This window comes from Lacerta agilis, chromosome 8, assembly GCF_009819535.1.
Source record: "Lacerta agilis isolate rLacAgi1 chromosome 8, rLacAgi1.pri, whole genome shotgun sequence".
NCBI lineage: Eukaryota > Metazoa > Chordata > Lepidosauria > Squamata > Lacertidae > Lacerta > Lacerta agilis.
This window is the reverse complement of record NC_046319.1, coordinates 1,318,431-1,328,468: the sequence shown is the minus strand read 5'-3', so window position 1 is coordinate 1,328,468 and position 10,038 is coordinate 1,318,431.

Below are 10,038 nucleotides of genomic sequence, written 5' to 3'. Positions count from 1 at the left end.
TTGGCTGGGAGGCAAAATATAATACATTTTCTGCCCTAGGAAATACTGTATTCAAAATGCATATTTCTGCATTTGGTACAAACACATGGTGGATATTTTCCTGGACTTTAGTGCTCAGGCTACAGGTAGGAGAAGCTGCAAGGCTCATCCCTCTCTGTCTGTCTGTCTGTCTGTCTGTCTGTCTGTCTGTCTCTCTGTCTCTCTGTCTCTGTCTCTCAGAAAATCCCTGACTCCTTGCCCATAGAAAACTAGCAGTACAGGGAGAAAACTTCAGCCAAGTTCTCCCTGACATCACCCCCACTACCACCATGTCCAGGGTGCTCTCATTCTCAACTGCAGCCTGCAGTAGTCAAGCCCCAGGAAAAACTTTACTGCCGGAACCTGGGAGTTGTATCAATTGACCCTCATCAAGTAACCCTTCTGAGAATTCTTGCATGTGCCTGCAGATAAATGGTCTTTGTAGGAGACTTTTGGCAATCTTATTGTGTGAGTTTTCAGTATTTCTCAGTGCACTGCTAAATTGGACTGCGAGGCAGCAGTTCCTCGTGGGAATAGCAAGCCTCAGGCAAGCAAGAGTACAAGTTGGAAGAGGAGGAGGCTAAGGCAGGAATTCCTCTCCCCAAACAGGAATTCAAATGATGCTGAAGCTCTGGGTCAAGGATTCCAAACTGATAATCTGGTGGAAATCCAGAGTGGTGTACTGGTTAGAGGGTTGGAATAGGAGCAGGGAGAGCCGAGGTCCCCACTCAGCCACGCTAAGCTCACTGGCTGTCCTTGAGCCAGGCATTCTCTTTCAGCCTGTCCCGCCTTACAGGATTGTTGAGAGGACCGCTTGGGGTAGCAGGGGAACTGCGTACGCTCCCTTCCACTTCATATAGATTAAACAAGACCGCTGGATTGCTGAGAGCCTGTTACTTGCAAACCAGAACCTCTTCTGAGCTGGGCCGCTGTCTTCTTTTGCTTGCTCTCCTCCTGCTGCTGCATTACAGGCGAGCTTCCTAGAATCCCACCCCACCTCAGCCCACACAGCCCAGCTGTATCCTGCCAACATCTCCCAGGTGCCAGGTTTCAGCTCATCCTGGGGGATTTTAGCCTGTTGGCAGGAAGTAAGTTATGGAAGCCTATTGAGACAGCCTGTTAATTTCTAAGCTTGGGTACAAACAGTACAAATATTGTGCCCTGTTGAGTCATATTTGGAGAAAGGCTGCCACCTGGTGGTCAACCCACATAGCTAATAGGAATCAAAACTCTTGAGCATATAAGCAGTTTTTATTGTGGACGATAACTGAACGAGGATTGGGTTGTTAGGGTCCCCCCTGGCATGTGTGCATGTTTTTTTGGGGGGTTATTCTGCAACTTGTCATTGATGCACTAATCATGCATTAGTGGTGGATTTATACTGGACCATCCACACATAATTCTGCTTTATTAGTTGTTCCGTGATGCTTCTGTAATGTTACCAAATTATTCTTGCTTGGAAGGGCACCCTTGTTCTATAGTGCAAAAGAAGCGGGATAGAAACACTCGCCCCTGGGAACATTTGTGGTGTGGATTTCAGCCAGAAGCTACAGGACTGAAAACAAAGCAGCATGTCTGTCCCAAAACGCCTGCAGGAACAAGCAGCGTTGAAAGCAGGAACTTGTATAACCCCCCCCCCCAAAAAAAAACCCAACAGGAACACAGACCATCCTTAATGCACAATGGAAACCATGTCTGGAGAGCCCTTTACTCATGTATAGGGGTTGTATTCGTAAGTTATTGAACTAATTGAGTGTGAAGACAGTTGTTGCAGTTGGTTCTTCACCCAGCCTGGCAACCTGCATTGCATACCAGCCTGTCAAAACTCTGGATCATCCATCAGCCTTGTCCCTCCTCTCCCCTGGACTACTGGGCAGGCCACGGTCTCATTTAAGGCAGTGATGGTGAGGGCACCCTCCAGGCGTCCCACACACACACACACACACACACACCCCGCTCCTTACCCACTTTTGCCTGGCAAGGATGAGTCCTTGAATTTTAACAATGCCTCCTGCTTGCCTAGATGTGCCCTCTTGTACAAAGGCAAGTGTCACCCCTGCTGCTCCCGGGGTGCTTTTGCTTCGATTCCCAACCTCTCCTGGCATGCTTCCCTCCACCCTGAAGGCTGCCCTTCCAAGGTGGCTTAGAAAGACTTCCCACTCCTATTTTTAAAGCTATAGAGTGCACATTGATTCATATTCTTGTCAGTGTTTCTCCTGCCACAATACATGCATGTTTTAAACAGCTGGGAGCTTAGAATGTGGGTGACATGACGGGAGTTTGCCCAGAGGTCCCCTCCACACAGGGTCGGATTAAGACCTTTAGAAGAGCTAAGCATTTAAGATTTGGGTGCCCCCATATATCTCTAATTCAAAATATAAACAATTTTATTTTTTGAAAGTTGGAAAATAATTTTTATTTTTGTATCCTTCCACTTTATTTATATTTGAAAAATCTCCTACTTTTTCTAATTGCAAAGTCTTTGATCAGATCCTCAAAACTAATCTTAGGTAACACATATGCTTCTATACTTAGAACTGTAGAGATAATGCATCCAGCCTGTTTTGTTGCACAGTTGTTCAGTTGGGATTTTTAATATACTTTAGATGAGAAAATGGACGCTCATCTGAGCAATTTGTAAACATTAATGTTTAAAATCCAGCAATGGAAAATGTCCATGATTCCCCCTTCCCTTGATGCCCTAAGCAGGTGCTGAGTTTGCTTAATGGTTCATCCAGCCCTGCCTCCACAGCTGGATCTCCACAGGATCAGCTCCTTTTTCTGCTCCAGAACCTCTTCTCACCCCACTCACAAAAACAAAAGGTTACATTTGCTCTGAATCATGGTAAGGAGGCCTTGAAACTGACCCCAGTGCTCTAAATTTTTACAGTCATCTTCATTCTGAAACAATGCCAACTTCTTTCTAGGACATATTGTGCATTGCTCACCTAATCCCATGAAGTTCCCCTGGAAGGGGAATAGGATCATTGCATTATCTATAAATTCTTTCCCCCTTTCTGCTTCCTTAGTTCTAATCAATCCCATTTGCTTTCCACCATATCCCACGGGCCAGTGTTGGGCTAAGGCACTTGCTTCTCCTTTCATGCTTGCAGCCATTTCCTCCCTTGCAGGTTTGGGACGTGGGCTGTGTGTTGTTCCTCCTCCTCTGCCGAGCCATGGGAACTCCAGGACAGCTTGAGATGACCCAACTGCGCAAGTGACCAAAATGTTGCTTGAGAAACTCATTGTATTGCCTGTTGCCAAAGCACCTCCATTTGTTCTCCAAGGCTCCATATAGCCTGTTTATAGCTGCCACACCGACAAGGGCTGGCAACCAAGGTGAGGAGATCTGTGTACACCTGAATGGTACACCTGACTGGCAGAAATAGAGTCAGGAGCCGCAGAGAGAAGCAGTTTCCCTTGCACCAGCTCAATTGAGGGCACCTTAAGAGGACAAAGGAACCAGGTTTCCATGTGTCAGATACACACGTTCCAAGCAAGGGGGGTAATAATCCCTTACTAGATAGATGACAGAGAACCCTTTAATGCAACTCATAGGTAGCATATGGCTGTGAGGGCTCTTGGGGCATACTGCTTGGGTGGGCAATTAGTGCCTGGGGCACCAATATGTCATGGGTCAACCTGAATAAACGGATAGGTCTGTCCCATTCACTTTTGGATTCATCCTGTCAGGCCCCTGACTCAGGGGGTGGAACCAGTTGGATCTGGCTGACGGGTAGTGGAAGCTGCAAAGATGCCTAGCCCAACATGTCATCCTCAAGTGCCTGGGGATGGGGAAGCCTGTGACCCTCAAAATGCTGATGGACTCCAACTCCCATCAATCCCAGCCAGCATGGCCAATGGTCAGGGACAATGGGAGTGGCAGTCTTCTCCTTATCTTTGCTCCTCCACTAGCATGCTGACCTCATGGCCAGGTTCCCTCTGATAGCCAGGGTTTCCAAACTGTTGTCCACGAACCACCAGTGGCCCACAAGCTTCATTCAGGTGGTCCATGGCATGCCCATGGATGTGTGGTTTAAGACGGGAGATGGCACATCCAGCGTGTTGAACATTCATATTGGTTATTAATTGTATTCTTGTGGCTTCTTTTATTTCTTATTTATTTATTTACTAAAAATTATACCCTGTTTGATTGTTTTTTTAAAAAAGTGGTTTACAAAGAGAATAAAACAATAAAACTATCAGTAAAAACAGCAAAAAAACAATATTTTAAAACATTTAAAAGAAAAAAACAGCAAGTGAAAACAGTTTAAAACATACACCAACATTCTACATGTCTGGGTAAGCAGGTGCCAAAAAGAGAACAGCGAAGATGCCTGCCTGATCTCAATAGGCAGGAAGTTCCAGAATGTTGTAGTTTATTGTATTACAGTCTGGATTCTATGGAATTACAGCTGCTACAGCAGGCAGAAAAATCATGAAGTGGTCTGCCAAGATCCTCAGCAATGTTCAAGTGCTCTGGCGCAGGGGGAGGGGATTGTGGGAACCCCTGGCCTAGACACCCTTCTCTCGGATCCCAGATGTACAAGAACTAGTTGTGGTTTAAAGACCCTTTGCACACGCCGAAAGAAGGAACCTTATTAATAGAAGAATCAAAAGCGACGAACAAGGCTAGAGGGGTCGCTATACTATGTAATGCAAATCTCAGGCCAGAGGTTCTGAGCCGGAAAAAAGATAATGATGGTAGATTTATATTCTTAAAAATCAAAGTGTCACAAAAAATCTTTACAATAGCTAATATATATAGTCCAAACACAAGACAGAAAAAATTTATAAAGAAAATCTTGAATAAACTGCAGCTTTACGCTGAAGGGGAAGTTATCGTTACAGCAGATTTTAACTGGAATATAAAAAACGATAACACATTTAGATTATCTAAATGGGGATTAAAGGATGTGTTTGAGATGGGTAATCCCAGCACTAAACCTACTTTTTTTTTTTCCAACAGACACAAGAGTTTTTCTTATATCGATTATGTGTTAATTAAAGAGGGGAATGAAATTAGCGTTAAAACGGCAAATACTATGGGAATATGGATATCAGACCATGCTCCACTATTTGTGGAGCTGGGGCTGGAAGAAGATGGGAAAAGTAGGAGATGGCGGTATAATAATCTAATAATGGCAAAAGAGATTGATAGGGAATATATCAGAAATCAAATTGACTGGTACTTTAAAGAGAATAATGGCTCAGCCGAGATCCCGGTAGTGTGGGACGCTTTCAAAGCTGTTATAAGAGGACATTGTATACTGAAAGAGAATGCTATTAAGAAGAAGTGGTACTCGGGGAGACAGGAAAAAATTAAAGAGATTGAATTCTTGCAACAACAGCAACAGGTAAAATATCTAAGGAGTAGGAAGGAGCAGTTAAGAAAGTTAAAACAGGAACTGGATGAGTTGGATATAGTTGCGGTGTGGAAGAGAGATAATATGATCAAAAACGATTTTCAGAGAACCTCAATAGGATCATATAAGAGACTTGCAAACTATTTAAAGAAAAGAAGGGACAAACAGAGGGTGAAGGCCATTAAGACCAGAAGGAAAACACTCACACAAAGCTCTAAAGAAATAAGGAAAGAATTTGCAGAATTCTATCAATCTCTATATACAGAAGAAAATAAAAATATCAGTAGGGAAAGCTTAGGGTTTAAAATTGAAGAAAGTGATAGATTGAGACTGAAGGAGGAAATCTCTCTGGAAGAAATAGAGAATGTAGTTAAATCATTTAAGAGTAAGAAATCACCAGGATTAGATGGAATTACTGCAGACTTTTATAAAGAAACAATTCATATCCTGGGCGCAGAACTAAAAAAAGTATTTAATAATATCCTAGAAGGGGGGAAAGCCCCAGATACCTGGAAACTAGCGGAAATAGTAGTGATTGAAAAACCACAAAAGGACCCTACAGAGGTGGGGTCATACAGACCAATCAGTTTATTAAATCAAGACTATAAGATATTTACAAAGATCCTAGCAAGACGATTGGAAAAGGTACTACCCAAAATAATTAAGGAAGATCAATATGGATTTGTTAAGGGAAGATACATAGGACACCCTATAAGAAACGTATTAAACGTACTAACAAGCAGGGTAAAAGGTAAACTGGCGGTTTTAAAATTGGATGTGTATAAGGCCTTTGACACGATTAGACATAAGTTCTTATGGAACATCATGCGGGAGGTAGGATTAGGAGAAAACTTTGTGGAAGCAATCCGAGAAGTGTATAGAGAAGGGAAGGCTGTGGTCAGAGTGAATGAGGGGGTTTCAGATCAATTCAATATACAAAGAGGAGTTAAACAAGGATGCCCACTCTCACCGCTACTATTTGTGTTGGGTATGGAGTACTTGGCAGACAGGATACGAAATTCAGTAAGGATAAAAGGATATAAGAAAGGAAAGGAGGAAATTAAGTTGAACATGTATGCAGATGATATCCTATTATTATTTACAAACCCCCTTGAGGGCGTAAGAGAACTTATGATAATCCTGAAGGACTTTAAAGAGGAGTCAGGATTGGGAGTAAATTTGGAAAAGTCCGAAATTCTGTTCTGGGACGTAAACAAAGAGGAGAAGAAGGAAATTGCAAAAATGACAAGGATGGATATTAATAAGAAAAAAATTAAATATTTGGGGGTAAATATCATAAAAAATATTGCTAGGATTCCAGATGTAAATTACAAAGAAGCATGGAGGAAGATCAAGAAGGATATAAAATCATGGAAAAATAAGAATTTATCTATTCTAGGTAGGATTAGAGCAGTTAAAATGTTTCTGGTACCGAAATTATTATATTTATTTCAAGTAATTGCACTACCCATTAGGAAAATATGGTTCAAAACATGGAATAAGGTATTTAAAAATTGGATTTTTGGAAGCAAAAGAGTTAGAACCCCAGACATAGTAAATTACTCACCGCAAGAAGAGATGGGATGGGGAATACCAAACTTAGAATTTTATTACGAAACATTTCAACTAAAAAATTTAATAGACATTGGATATAAGGATAGGACTAAATGGATTAGGCTGGAAAATGAAATAAATGAAGGAATAGGAAGAGAGGGGATATTTATTAGAGATATTAACTTGGCTTGTAAGAAGACAATAGGACCAAGAAAATCTGCGCTAGGAATCTGGAAGAAATGGAATACGAAATGGATGCCAACTCTCTCAAGATGGATGCCGTTAAAATACTTGCTGGAGAGTCAGGGGGAACCGGGCTGGTGGAGGAGATTGGAGGATCGGGGATTTGTTATATTGGGGAATATGTATGATGATGAAGGGAGTTTAATTAAAAAAAATGTTTTTTTGGAAAAAATAGGAAAACAATATTGGTTGAAAGTGGAAGGACTTTATGATTTGATAAAAACAGAAAGAGCGGAGGAGATGAGGAGGACGGAGATGAAAGTGGATTTGGTGTTGAACAGAAGACAAACAACAGAGAAGGGGATAGCGGGGATGTTGTACGGATTCATGGTGAGGGATAAAGAAAGAATGATAAGAATAATACAGAGTAAATGGGAGCACGAGGGTGTTATTCATCAAAGTGTAGTCCAAGAATTAATGAAGAATATAAATAATATTAAAATAGAAAAGTTTAAAGAATTAAGTAGAAAATTTTTATTAAAATGGTATAGAACTCCGGCACAAATGGCGTATATAGTGAAAGGGTTTAGTCCCAAATGTTGGCATTGCGGTCAGGAAAAAGGATTTTATTCCCACATGTGGTGGGAATGCAGTCTGGTTAAGGAATATTGGCAAAAGATTACAAAGGTAATTTCTGGATTATTTCAAATAAATATAGAAGTGAATAGGGATTTACTATTTTCGGGAATACTGGGAAATAACAAAGTAAAAAGTAATATGCAAGAGCTGTATAAGATTATGATTCTAGCCGGAATGGCAGTTATTGCACTGGGATGGAAAGAAAAGGCTAAATGGGAAATGGGAAAATGGAATGATTATGTTTTTGAATACGTACAATCTGAAATATTTGCACAGATAGCGGCAGAGGATAGTTGGGAAAATAAATGCCAAAGAATTACAAATAAATGGGCATTTTATAGGAATTGGATAGAAAGGGGTGAAGCCAACCCAAATATACAAGCTCGAATGAACAGACTGTGTACATGGATAAAGATCTGAAGAACGAAGGTCTGTCCAGAGGGGAGGGTGGGAGGGGAGGGGGAGGGGGGAAAAGAAAAAGAAAAAGAAAAAGAAAAGGTCTATTGGAGATGCTTGAGAGTGCTACCTTGTTTAGTGGCTGTTTTAAATGACGCATTCGAAATGTATTAATTGTATTCTGAACTTTGTGCATATCTTATTGTACGATGATTCTTTTTTCTGTAAATCAGCTGCAGATTTTTGTTAAGAGGTATTTATATCTTCTGAATAAATAGTTCTTAAAAAAAAAAAAAAAAAAAAGAAGGAACCTTATTGCATTTATTCAAATATTACACGTCTGCATCTCAGCACTGAAAATAGTTTCTGGGGTTGAGCCCTGGTTGAAATTAAAATCTGAGTGCTCATAAAAAATGGAGTCTCTTTATTTCACTTTAGGACAACAGGGTTATATCTAATGCAACTCATACTCAGAATGGATTCATTGAGACATGGCTCATTTAGTCCATTAGTTTCAATAGGTGTACTGTTAGCAAAACATAATTGGATACCACGCATAGAGTCCAAGATATGTATGTCTTATTGGGAGGGGGGGGGAAATTTCACCCCAACCTTTTTTTCTTGTATAAAGATAAAGGTAAAGGGACCCCTGACCGTTAGGTCCAGTTGTGTCCAACTCTGGGGTTGCGGCGCTCATCTCGCTTTATTGCCTGGCGAACCAGAGCAGCGCACGGAAACGGCGTTTACCTTCCCGCTGGAGCAGTACCTATTTATCTACTTGCACTTTGATGTGCTTTCGAATGGCTAGGTTGGCAGGAGCTGGGACCGAGCAACGGGAGCTCACCCCATTGTGGGGACCTTCTGATCGGCAAGCCCAAGGCTCTGTGGTTTGGACCACAGCGCCACCCGCATCTTGTTTACTAGTTTTAGTTTCTTGTATACTAATTAGTTTCTTTGCATTTGCCCTACCCCTTGACATCTGGAAGCAAAGGCATAAGGTTCAACATTAATGCAGATTTCCGCCTCTCAGTAGTATTAGTTCTATATTAGTTCTCAGTAGTTCTATATTAGCAGTAGAATATCACCATGATGTTAGTATCTCCAATTGCTGCTAGAAATGCCCGTTTCGTCACTGCGTTAAATTATTGCGCCAACCACCTTTAGGTTATTACCCTAAAGTATAAAAGTTATTGAACTTTTGATATGTGACTTCACTTTTTTTCTTAAAATTGTGTTTGTTTTTAGAAATGAGAGTGTTTGCGCAGAAACCTTGCAGTTCAAAAGAAAAGAATTGGGCTTGGAAGGCAGCCTTTGCCAACCCAGTCTGCTTCAGATGTTTTGGATCAGGGGTCAGCAAACTTTTTCAGCAGGGGGCCGGTCCACTGTCCCTCAGACCTTGTGGGGGGCCAGACAATATTTTGAAAAAATAATAATGAACGAATTCCTATGCCCCACAAATAACCCAGAGATGCATTTTAAATAAAACGACACATTCTACTCATGTAAAAGCACACTGATTCCCGGACTGTCCGTGGGCCGGATTTAGAAGGTGATTGGGCCAGATCCAGCCTCCGGGCCTTAGTTTGCCTACCCATGTTTTGGACAGTCACATACCCTCCAACACTCCTCAGATGAACATAGGGACTTTTCCTATCAGAAGGGCAAGTGCCACCACAACTTCACCAATGGGACGCAGCACACATGTCCTTCACCCAGGGGTGCCAGCTTGAAGAAAATATTTTGGGGGGCAGGTAAGTCCCGCCCCATATAATCAATTACATGACACGGCACACAAACACCATTTGAATGGCAATGCCCATCAACTTGGGGGGGCCCCCCGACTCCGTTAAATATTTTATTGGGGGAGCCAAAAGGACCCAGT